This window comes from Mesocricetus auratus, unplaced genomic scaffold (genome assembly GCF_017639785.1).
Source record: "Mesocricetus auratus isolate SY011 unplaced genomic scaffold, BCM_Maur_2.0 contig_2552_pilon_obj, whole genome shotgun sequence".
Classification (NCBI taxonomy): domain Eukaryota; kingdom Metazoa; phylum Chordata; class Mammalia; order Rodentia; family Cricetidae; genus Mesocricetus; species Mesocricetus auratus.
Window position 1 is genome coordinate 49,616 of NW_024433579.1, and position 13,283 is coordinate 62,898.

General features: G+C 38.9%; 1 long non-coding RNA gene across 2 annotated transcripts in view; it reads left to right on the forward strand.

The window, feature by feature from the left end:
* Nucleotides 1-11,399, forward strand: part of LOC121138493 — a 59,192-nt gene extending 47,793 nt beyond the window's left edge. The window contains exons 1-3 of one of the 2 annotated variants that reach the window (XR_005875466.1): nucleotides 5,955-6,043; nucleotides 9,997-10,069; nucleotides 11,016-11,398. This is a non-coding gene — a long non-coding RNA (uncharacterized LOC121138493). Of the gene's footprint in view, nucleotides 1-5,954; nucleotides 6,044-9,996; nucleotides 10,070-11,015 lie in introns of those variants that run through there. The other variant, XR_005875467.1, reaches the window with a different exon arrangement.
* The last annotated feature ends 1,884 nt before the right edge of the window (nucleotides 11,400-13,283 follow it).

Genomic DNA, 13,283 nt, shown 5'->3' on the forward strand with positions numbered 1-13,283 from the left:
ATGCTGAGATCGACAATTAATAAAAGGGGCCACCAGACAATGAAAAGTTTCTGTAAGGCAAAGGACACACTCAAGAAGACAAAATGACAGACCACTGAATGCCAAAGTATGTTCACCAACCCAACAGATAACAGAGGGCTCATTTTCAATATATACATAGTAATGAAGATTCTTGTCACCAAAGCACCTGGCAATTCAATTTAAAAGTTGGATACAGAACTAAATAGAGAATTCTCAATGGAATTTTACGTCTTTTTATTTTTAAATATAAATTAGAAACAAGGTGGGTTCACATGTCAATCCCAGGGCCATGTCCCTCTTCCTCCTCTCCACACACACACTACCACCAACCCACACACACCCCTTTCCACAATATCCACTTCCTTCCCCAGGGAGGTTGATGCACTCCATAAGGGATATCTATAGTCTGTCATTTAATACATGGTAGGGCCTTGGGCTTCCCCTATTGTTGAGGCTGCGAGAACATTTCTTATTGTGGGAAGGAAACCCAAACTCCATTTGTATGCCAGTGATAAATACTTATCTACTACCCAAAGCCCCATTGATTGTCTAGGCCTCCTCACTGACACTTACATTCAGGGGGTCTTTATTAGTCTCATGCTGGGTTCCCAGCCACCAGTCTGTGGTTCAAGAGCACCCCCGTGTTCAGGTCAGGTGTTTATGTGGGTTAAACAAAGCACAGTATTGACCCCTATGTACATCAGTCATCTCTCTTTGTCACTGGGATGCTTGATTCTGGCTCAGTGTTGAGCTGTGGATGTCTACCTCTGCTCCGTCAGTTGTTGCTACAAAATTCTGTTTTCCAGACTCTATGGAACTCAGATTGTAGGCTGGTACTATCCTGAACCATGCCTAAAATCCATATATGAGTGAGTATATACAATGTTTGTTGTTTTGTGACTGGGATATCTCACTCAGGATGGTTTATTCAAGTACCATCCATTTGCCTGAAATTTTCAAGTTTCCATTGTTTTTTTCCACTGAATAGTAATCCATTTTGTAAATGTACCACATTTTCTCTTTACATTCTTCAGTTGAGAGACATCTACATTACTTTGAAGTTCTGACTATGTTTCCCTGATGTCTAAGGATGTTGAGCACACTCTTAAATGCCTTTCAGCCATTTTTGATTCCTCTATTGAGAAATCTGTATTCAGATCTGTATTCCAATATTTAATTGGATTATTTGGTATATTGGAAACTAGTTATGTCTTTTGGCTTTTGCTAAAGTGGGATTATCTATTGCCTATATTTTTGTGAGTTTAGTTAACTTCCTTAGTTTGGAGTTCTCCATCCAGTACTTTCTGTAATACTGGATTAGTGGATATGCATTGCTTATATATAGTTTTATTGTGAAATATCGTGTTTTCTCCATCTATAATGAGTGAAAGTTTTGCTGGGTATAGTAGTCTGGGCTGCCATTCATCGTTTCTATGTGCTTGTAGAATATCTCTCCAGGACCTTCTGTCTTTCAGTGTATTCTAAATGAAGGTTTGCCTTTATATGTTACTTGTTCATTTTCCTTTGCTGCTCTTAATATTCTTAATTTATTCCTCATGTTTGGTGCTTTGATTACTATTTGGCAAGGGGACTTTTTGTGGCTGACTGTATTTCATGTTCTTTACCTTTCTTGTACATTCATTGGCATGTGTTTCTTTAATTTTGGAAAGTTTTCTTCTTCTGTGATTTTGTTGAATATGTTTTCTGCAAATTTGATGTGGGCTTCTTCCCCTTCTTCTATTTCTATTGTTCTTAGGTTTGACCTTTTCATTGTGTCCCATATTTCATGAAGATTTTGTGTTTGGGATTTATTGGACTTAACATTTTTTTGTCGATGAATCTCTTCTCCTTAATGAATCTTCAAGACTGAGATTTTCTCTTCTACCTCTTGAATTCTTTTGATTATGCTTGCATTTGTAGTTCCTGGTCATTTACCCAGCTTTCTCATTCCAGCATTCTCTCAGCCTGTGTTTATTTATTGCCTCTATTTGAGTTCTCAATCCTTGCACTGCTTGAATTGTTTCTTGCAATTTTTGATTTGTCTTTTCTTCCATTTCATTAAAGGATTTTCCCATTTCCTCTTTTAGGGTCTCTTTCATCTTCTTGAAATTGTTTTTAAGGTTGTTCTCTTCTTCATCTGTGTAGGGATATATGTGTTTTGCTGGTGTAAATTCCCTAGAATGTTTTACTGCCATATTTGTTTTTCTGTTTTTGAATGTTTTCTCATACTGTCATCTTCACATTCCTTCTTCCAGTGAGAAGAGATGGATACAGTTCCAAGATTATTTTTCAGTGGGTACAAGCAGGTCCAAGACTCTGATTTGTTTCACAGTATGTGCAGGTGGGTTTAAGGCACTCCCTCTCCTAGTGGGTGGTAGAGGGACCAGCACAGCAATGTCAGCAAACTCGCAGTTGCTTTGTTCCCAGGGTTCCAGTAGATCTGCCTGCAGTCCACAGGCCAGGAGATCTCAGACTGGGCAAGCAAAATTCCAGCCTGTGACAGGGCACTGAGCTCACCTCTACCCATAGTGTGGGTGCTTATAGCCCATCGATATCAGAAGAAACATAGTTGCTTGGTCTACCAGGGGCAAGTCATGCTTGGTTAATGGATCAAAATTAGTTCGTAGGTCAGGTCTCTAAACCAGAATTCTGCCTCTGTTTGCGTGCCAGGTTTTGTGATTAAAGGACTGCAACACCACCCTGAGCATGTAGATTTTTGGAGTTTTACTTTGAGAGAGTAGATAAGTGAAAGTGTCTTGACTGAATTGGAACTAACTCTGTAGATCACGATCGCCACAAACTCAAACTCATCTGAATGCCTATGTCTCCCGAGTTATGGGATTAAAAACAAGTACCATCACTGCCTGGCAAGAAACAGTCTCAACTGAAATTTGAAAGTATTCCTGGCATTGTGAGAAATGAAAAAAATAAACAGGAGTTGTAATGGCCCAGTCTAACAATCTCTGCACTTGCGGATGGAGATTTGTGAGTTTTAACCAAGTAATAGCACTCCTGTTAAAATCAATTGTATGTTTCCAGAGAGGTTACTCAGTGGTTTTAATCACAGATTGATCTTGCTATAGGACCCATATTTGGTTCCCAACATCCACATGGTAAACAATTGTCCATATCTCCATTTCTAGGGTATGTGATGTTACCTTCTACCTTTCTTGGTCCCCAGCAATTCATTTGCTGAACATGTGTATATCCTGGCAAAACACATACAAACAAAATAGATGTAAATTATTAAATATAACTGTGCATATTGTCACACTACATAAATCTCACTACTTACAGGCAGAGAAATGGGTAGGTTTTATGAGATTTTCACCTATCTCGTGCACAATTTGAGTTTCAAGAAAGCCAAGACTACTAGGAATACACTGTTTTCAGTATACCAATGTAGCTTTAACAATCTTAACAAGGTAAGAAGAGGAAGAGGAGGAGGAACCGAAGAAGAAATGAAGAGTAAGAAAATGATGATGATGATGATGACTAATATGACATAGCAGCTTCTTGAGCACAGTGTGAGCAGTGGATTGCAATCCCTCCTCTTTGAAATTGAGAAAGGAAAAGGGAAAGAGCAGGAAGACTTTGAGTCAATCCTGGATTGTATATGAGATCGCAATTCAAAATACAATAATAAGTTGTGTGTGATAACTAAGTTGGCATCGTGAAGATGTAGCAGTGTCAAAAAAGCATTCTTTGAATATCAACATTTCTCAGACTAAATTTTCTAGAGTCTGCATGGGGACATAGGTATTTCTTCTGCTCTTTCTTGTAAAAATTCCTAGTCTTGAAAGCATTCTGTTATCTCTTTTCAAGGAACGGTCTCCTGGTGTTCAAATTGACATTTCAATGTGTTGTTGCCACTTCGCTCTTATCAGGTGTAGCATATGAATGGAATGGAGATACAGCCTAGGAATGTAGCTGAGAGATATTGAACTTGCGAATCACCTGCCATGTCCTATTTTCAATCTTAGTATTGGGGAAAGAAATTATGGAAAACGAACTCTGTTGCATCATTCGGAGAAGCATACAGAAAACTGGAATTTTCATAGATGCTATTAGAAACTTCGAAACCTGATTTCCTGGCCTTAATTTAGTGTGTCAGACAGTCATTTCGAGGATAAAAATATCAAATAAAGACAGATGTATCTAGAGACACTATATATAAATATATAACATTTAAATTTAATGGTTGTAGTGAAGGACTAGCAAGATGACTATGGAGATAGTGGCAATGCAGGCAAGCATACAGAACAGAGGTTATTTTTTATTTCTTAAGCACATTATTGAAGAGGAAATGGACATCACTAAAAGAACCAAACAATAATGATGCAATTCCATGCATGGGGTGTTGTGACATGTCTCTGATCTTAGAACGACAGAATTAGTGACAAAATAATCATGAGACTTAAACACATCTTTGCTAGAAAAGAACTTATCTAAAAATTAATATTCATTGGAATGAGGAAGTGGGATGTTTGACAGAGCAAATTGTGTGAATACGGGATGACGTGGGCCTGTGCATTCCCATGTATGGTCTCACAGAGGGAACACTTGGAGATCTGAAAGGCTCCTCTGTTTGACAAACAAACCTGGATTTTCTGCATCAGGCAGAGCCCTAACTTACCACCTAGCACTTGGAAAAAATTATGGCATCAGAATGCAAAAATCTTAGGTGTAAGCCAGGGATGCTTTCTATCTTGAATTCAATCAGTAATAAATATTTTTAATTCTACCAGGAGGGACTTAGTCGGGTCTTAGCTCACTGGAGACTTATTGTTCATTTGAACAGTATGCAGAAGCAGGCTTATTTTATTAGTTGGCCTACCAAATTGGTCTAGTCCAATCATAAGTATTTGTCAAAGACACCTTGATGGGTATTGTTTCCCAACCTTCATAATGTTATGTCACATTTGTAATGATGTCACTCCAGGAGAACTTGACAAGTATAAAGTAGTCATATAGAAGAAAAACATTTCTCAGTACATTCTGAAATCTGCTGTGGTAAAAGAGTAGCATCAACCATTGCTCTCACTTCCTAAACTTGCAAAGACATGCTATCCTTTAAAGGCAATTGTTTTTGTGCAGGATCCTGCAAAGCTGGTTATTCTGAAGCCTCCTCCTAGTCCTTTTTAGCTGGAGCTTGAAGAGACACTCCTAATCACCTGAGATCATTCCCAGCAATCCCAAAGGGACATGGATAAAGTGAACATGGGCCTGGATGGTTTTCCTTATATTTTAAAAAACAACTAGATTTTGACGTACCCTGTGATTGCAAGATTTCTCCAATTGTCTAGGCAGATTAATTTGGATAAAAAGTAACAGTGCAGCAAGACTTCAGCTCAGATCAGGTATGCATGGTATGGACTAGATACCAGGTAGATGTTAGCAACCTGGGAAATTGAAAGTAGAGTCACTAGGAGAGCCTACACAGCACTGTACTTTGGGCTCTGTGTGACCTGACTTGTCAGTTTCATCACATTGAGTCTGGTGATCATTTTCTGCATCTGTATGGCTTCGCCACCCACCTATAAACATGTGCTTGGAGTGACATGTCAGGATGTTTTGGATTCTCAAGAAAGATCTGCATGCCTGTGGACTCTGGTAATTGCTTCCCAGCTTCTAAACCCACAGATATGTGAATTCTGCAAGTAAGTTGAATGGAGACTCTGCAGCTGTTAATCAGCCTGAGGAAGTTCTTTACTTGTATTATGTGCTGAGCAGACAGGGGACAGCAGATGGGTAAGACATGCAACTACGTTCAGGGGAGTGAGAGCTGAAATCCCCTGGGACAAAATACACTGGTGTGTCACTGAGTCACAGGCAAGTAGCATTCTGAAACAATTTTAGAGTTCAGAGTGATCTGTATATCCTTTATGGTTGGTCACAATGCAAGTTTATGAGTTTTCGTCAATCCACAGTTGCTCCTGGGTAGCTAACACCAACCCCAGCCCTCAACAAACAAAAGGAAGTAAAACAGCACATGGACAGTGTTTTCAGCCAGCAAGAGCAGGTGACCAGAGAAACAAATGAGTTGTGATATTTTCTCATCTCCATCACTGAAATATCCCTTTAAATAAGTATTATTTGTTTTCAAAGCCATGGTGACCATCTTGCCCCAAAATTTTACCCTTAGTTTATTTCACCAAAGATCTGAGCATCTGTATTTCTACACATTTAGCATTTTCCTTTGTCCAACACAGAATATGTAAATGTTTCCCAGAAGCAGAACCTTGTTGGTTCCCAGGCCCATGTGGTCTCTGTGATTCACTGGCCAGCCAATAGGTGCATCCTGTTTTCCAGTCCAAGTTCATCCTATTTTCTAGTCCTGGCTACTGCCCCAGTCTTTTTCCCACTGACATCAATATCTAGCACTGAAAGAAACATGATCTCTGCCACCTAGTGTATTTCCACTGTGCTTCTACTCTACAATGAAGAAGAGACCTCGAAAAAAAAAGCCAGACATCTTCTCTTTCATTTCAATCTGCAGGTATTCACCTGCTATATTAGACTTGCTCATGGCATGGAGGTCCCACTGAGATTTTCAGAGACTCGTTAAGATTGATAAAGTTCGGGAGAGAAACTTTATTTGAAAAGAATAAACTGTCAAAAAATGAAAAGAGAGACTTGTGAAGGAAAGGAATTTTAAACTTGTTCCTCATCTTTTAACAGTTTGTAAAATTGAATAGTTAAATCTCCAGGTTTTCACCCAACACAAAGGTCAGGAAAGAAAGGGGAACCTAAAAGACCGCCCTTAGAGGTTAAGTGGGTGGATCAGATTAAATCTCCAGGCTTTTGACTGACACCAAGATCCAGAAAGAAAGGTGACCCAGAGGTCATCCTCAGAGGCTGGCCAGCAGGAAAGGATATCTGATAGTGTATTTCAAAAATGGGTATCTCATCTTCTAAGACAGTATTGATAGATCAGTTAGTAGACTTGTTAAAGAGGCAGGGTACCACCATTAAGCCAAAGACAGATAAGATTCTATTTTAGCTTCGAAAAGACAAGTCCATGGTTTTTACACTTAGGAGGGGTTAATAGTCATGATTGGGAACAAGTTAAAAATGTTCTCTAAAGTTGTGCTCAGAAAGAAGGACTGGACATGTTTCCTATTTCTGCCATTCCCATTTGGAGTTTAGTGAAGGATGCCCTATAGAGTGATAGTGCTAAGGTGAAGGAACAAATGCCTGATCTTGCAAAATCATTTATAAATTACCAAGAACAGTTAGTAAATTACTGCCCATGTTTAGCCCTGAACTCTACTACTAGTCCTTAGTTACCTATGTGCCATGCCACATTACAAGGACTTGGTAAGTCTGTAGCTCCTGAGTGTAGCCCTAACTTCAAAAGCAGAGAGATGAGGAGGGGCATTGAGAATTTTTCACCACTCAAACATTTGCTTTAAGAAATTATGTTATCTGTAATTCAGAAGATTGGACAGGACTGGGTCATTTTTAGCTTGGTAACTAAGGTTCCACCCTTACGGGCTTTTCCAAATACAGGGAAGTCAGAGCAACCCATGTGGGTAGACCAATTTCCCATATATAAAATAAAATTGGAGACGGCTCATCAGCTGTTTTAAGAACAATTGGATGCTAGACATATTGAAGTTTCCAACTCTACTTGGAATACACCTATTTTTGTTATAAGAAAAAATAGGAAAATGGCGATTTTACAACATTAGAGAGAGGTCAGTAAAACTAATGGTCATGGATGCTGCACAACCATGTTTACCCATTCCAGTAGGAATTCTAAAAGATTGGCTCAAATCTTTGGCAAAAGATCTCTTGTTATTGTTACACCTTGCAATTCCTCAGAAACTGCCTAGCTACAACAGAATATTGACAGTTGGAAATGAAAAAATGTTGAGGACATGATAGCCTTTTTAAACCTTTTTTTAAACTCATGTATTTGCTGGAGCTTTTCTGTCACAAGAGATTTCAATTAAGTAAGTTTCATTTCAACAAACTAATCATGGCCTCAGGAAAAAGGATGACTACAAGATGTGTAGTGTGGCCACACTGGTATCTATGAAATGTGATTGTGAATGTGGGAATGTGAACTACTTGAATTGCTTTGGATATGAATAAAAGGATATTTAAACTGCTTCAGATGGATAAGAACCTACCTAAATTGCTTTGGATATAGCCAAAAAGAACTTCCAACCAGTCAGTGTCTTAACAAGAATGGTTAGTGATTTAAGTCCTCAGAGCCAGTCAGTGGAAAATTAACAGAAGCCTACAGCATGGCCTAAGAGCCAAAGAAATGTATGAGGATGATTCTATACAATTAAGCAGAGGAGAGTTTTCAGGAATTCTCCTAAATTATTTTGGTTTGAAAAAGAAATGTAGGGAAAATGGTTTTGAGAAGAAGCCTCAGGGAAATTGCTGCCTTGTTAGACCCCACCTACAAAGAATTCAATGTAGATACAAATTAGTCCATGTCAGCTAAGATAAAAATGAGAACTTGTCATGTAGGGAGAGCTTTACAGGTTGGATTACAAATTGGTTTAAGGAAATATTCCCGAACTTCTAGAAACTTTGAAAGGTTTTCATGAACATAGTAGAGTATGCAATCTTTGTGAGATTTTTGAAAACTGTTGGGATATATTCAATGGTTACATCCTTTTTAAGGGTATCTACTGGTGATTTATATACTGATCCCAATTCACCTAGACAGGGAACTAACAAGGATAGAAAGTTTATTCTACTGTTGGAGTACAATCCAGCATCAACAGATGTTAGTAAATAGTTCAAACAAATTTGGTTGCTTTATCTCAGGTAGGGAGTGCTCTACAGTCTCCTAACTTTCTTCATCAGAATAACAGGAGTCTAAGAAAGCATCTTTGTTTAACTAGAGAGACTACTCATCAAAACTGTCAAACGATGAGGTGTACCCACAATACTTATATATTTCTAATGTAAAAATGAAGCCCTTGAGGACTAATTCCAAATCATTTATGACAAATGGTTATTAATCATATTACAGAATTTGGCAATCTAAAATGTGCACATGGCAATTGTTAGGTATCCAGGTTTATTGATGGCCACTAAACAAAATGGAAAGCCAAAATACATGTGTCAAAAGATAAAAACAGGGGGAATAGGGTCTCCAGTTCCTACATGATTCATTAAGTCATGCATTCCTCGTTTTAGTTTTTAAAAATATGGATGCCACTGAGCTATCTGCTACACACAGGTTCAGGCAAGATGGAAATTAAGTGATTTTGCATAAAGTCATATGGAGACACTTATGCCCTACAAAGGAGACACGATTTTGCCCTAATTTGAGTTCTAGGTCGTATTTGTGTTTTCTTACAGGTAAAAATAAAACTCAGTGGTTTCCCAAACATTTGGTAAGATACATATAAATGAGAAATTCCAAACATGAAACCATGGGAGCCTGCTCCAGCCAGTTAAAGTGAGATCACCTGAACCTATGTTACTGACTCTTGATATCATTGAATCTACAGCCCAAGAAACAAAGGAAACAGTCAATTCACTATTTCCAGTTTCTCAACAGGCCTGCTCAATCAACATCCCAGACCTTTAAATTTTCATGACAGAGCAGACAAAGAACTGAAAGACTAGCAATTTTCCATTGACATACCTTGAAACTCAGAATTAGCTTTGCCAGTTTTTCCCTTTGGGGAAAAAGGACACATTTAAAATGATTGGACACTGGTATGGACAGTGAAGAGTAGTGTCAAAAGCCCCTTTTCATTGTTTGAGCATGACATGACTGCTTTAAAAGCTCTTGCAGTAGTGTAATATCAGCCTTGGTGGTTCATATTCCTAGAATCGTGCCTATGCTAATATATTTCTACTGAGAAACACAACTTTCCCTAATGCAGCAACAAAACACACTTTGGCATCACTGTTGGTGTGATTGTAGTTAATTGCTTTTGCTGTTATAGCAGCCATTGTATGTAGGACTGCCATCTCACAGTCTGTTACTATAGCCAGGACATCAGATGAAACAGAAGAGGAGGCAACAGAGGCTCTCAGCTCTCTGAGACCCTTAAATGACTTAAGCCAGGTAGGAATTTTAATCTTGATCAACAAATATCCTTAAACCTGTTTGCCTATCCTGGTGCACATTTGTATTACCCTGGACAAAGTGTATACACATCAATTGGCAAATGAACAAGACACATTATCCTCCAACCTCTGGAGAGATCATCCTTAGGGGATCCCAGATGGCAAGCCACTTAAACAAAGAATGGGTTGGGTCCACATCTCTTGGCCTTGTACTCATTGGAGCTTTTATCGTATACTCCATTTGACTAAGGCACCTCGGCACTAGACAAGCCCAGGCTCAATTTGTCACACGAGGACCACAGAGAATCATTAAGCACAACCATGTTTGATTCTATAGCAGTATTAGACAGCCAATGACAGGTGAGACTAAGGGGATGCCAGGAACCCTAAAACACGGGGTCATACAGCCTGGATGATTTTCCATTGACAGGCAAGGTTGGTATTATCATCCTAGTCACCTGAGACAGGTACTATAGTGGGAGATGTTGGGTCCCAGTCCCAATGGGTTCTCTATGAGTCCCTGGTGAGCCAAAAGGTGCATCCTGTTTTCAAGTCTAAGTGCATCCTATTTTCTACTCCTGGCTTACTGCCCCAGCCTTTCCCGACTGACATCAACAACTAGCATGAGGAAAACTCACTTCTATGTGGGGTTATTACACGTTTCTGTAAGCCAGTATATAAAGCTGCTCCCTCTCTACAATAAAGAATATCTCTCTCAGCACAAACGACCAGATGACATGTCTTTCATATTAATCTCCAGGCTTTTGCCCAATATATTAGATGTGATCATGGCGTGGTTGCCACAGATTGCCGTTTCTGCTTAGACGATGTAAGATCTACTGGCTTGACTGCTTTTCTTTTCAGATTGACAGCTTGAAGCATGAACTCCAATATCTGTTTCTGTTTTGGTATTTCCCTGTTACAGAAACCATGTGTTTTGTTAGGAAGAAGACAGTGCAGAGGAAGGAACACTGGCATACATGGTGTGTTGTTCCAGCAACTCTAAATTATCCATTTATTTGCTGTTGACAGCATGTTATCTGTCTGTTATTAGTGCTTTGACAGACAGAACACTGGTTTTCCAAGCTTAAATTTCTCAGGAATTATTGAATGTCAACAGATTTTAATTATTGTTGCTATAATTAACAAGTTTTGAGCCTAGAAATAGAATATTTTTCATGTGGGTCTTGGATTTATTCATAGTGGATTCATACACACAATATGTTTAATAAACACAAGCCTGAAAAAGAAAGAGAATGTATGGAGCTGGGGAGAAAAACAAAAACATTTTATTTAGAAACTTTGAGACCATAGACTTTGATTACATTATCCTTTACTGTCTCTATTTCTTCTTTTAATAAAATCATTTTAAAAGCAAAACGTTGAGGCATCCTGAGCTTTTGAACACAGTTAGATTCTATGTAGAATCACTTACTGGACTTACTTCTCAATGGTTAGGACAGGGACTTTATAACTAAGATTTCTTCAAACGTGCTATTCTTTTAGTTAAAGGGAGTCTGTGTTAGTGTACATTTTCATGTCATCTATTCTCAGTTACCCTTCCAACATTATCAATACCTTTAGTTTTTTTTAAAAAGACAATGAAAAGTCTGCTGAAAACAGTGTTTTATTCATATATACGTTGTGTTGACTAGCAGGTACCTTTATGAACACAAGGCATGTATACAAATACCTTGTGCTCTACTGATGTAAGCCAAGGTAAATGGATACAGTAACCAGTGTGAATCTGATTTAGTAAGGCTAGTGGGTGCTGTCCGTAGTGTGACTATCTTTCAGTAGGCAGTATTTGACAGCAGAAACTTCCCATAGAGGCTGGCTTACAGTACACTCTGATGCAAAGGCAAAAGTTTCCATTTATTGTTCAGCTGGCCAGCCTGATCTTTTTCCATGTTTGAGGAAATGAGATGCCCACCAGCCAAAAATAGGGTATCTGATGCTGTCTTCTACCTTTCTAAGTCCCCAGCAACTCATTTGCTATTGGGAGTGTTAACTTGCACCGTCACTTTAGAAATCAGTATGGAGATTCCTTGGGAAAATGGGAATCAGTCTACCACAAGATCCAGAAAATCCACTCTTAGGCATATACCCAAAAGAAAGTACATTCATACAACAAGGACAGCTGTTCCACTATGTTCATAGCAGCATTATTTGTAATAGTCAGAAACTGGAAACAACCTAGATGCTCCTCAACTGAAGAATAGTCAGAGAAAATGTGGTACTTTCACACAATGGTGTACTACTAAGCAGAAAAAAATGGAATCTTGAAATTAGCCATCAAATGGATGGAACAAGAAAATACCAGGCTAAGCAAGGTAACCCAGTCACAAAAAGACAAATAAGATTTGTACACACTCATATATGGATTTTGGACATAGATCATAGGATTACCAGCCCTAAAAAACACAGAGTTAGAGAAGCTAGGAGACGAGGAATTTAAAAGTACCATACATAGTCCCTTAGAGTAGGTCAATGGAAAAGACATTCTGAGAAAATTGGGAGCATGGGGAAAAGGGGGAGGTAGCTAGAAAAAAGCGCAGGAGAGAAGAGGAAATGAGGGAGCATGAAGTCAGGGTAAGAATAGATAAAAGCAAGATAATATATAACATAATAGAGGGAAACATTATTGGTTGCAATGGAAATCTGGCACTTGGGAGGTGTCCAGAGATCTATAAGGATGACAACAACTAACATTTTAATCAATAGTGGAGAGACTTCCTTAAATACCTTTCCCTGATAATGAGATTGGGCTGTGTTACATGCCATGCTAGAGCCTTCATGCAGTAGCTGATGGAAGCAGAAGCAGATATCTACAACTTAACACTGAACTGAAATCCTGTACTTCAGTTTCAGGAGTAATGAGCAAAGGGGACAAAACGAGGCTGGTGAAATCCACAGAAACACCTGACCTGAACAAGTGGAAGAACATGAACCCCAGACTGATATCTGGGAAAAAAGCATAGGTTTAATCCACAACACCTGAACATGTCAGTGGGGCCTCTGCTATTAGATAAGTTTTGTGTCTAGCTTACAAATGGACTTTGAGGACACATTCCACACAGTACTGAGACACTCTCACCCTAGACACATGTGGGAAGGCCAAGGACCTATTCCAAATTATATGCCAGATTTTGAAGATCTCCCATGAAAGGATGCACACTGCCTGGGGGGAAGGAAGGGGCTGGGATAGGAGG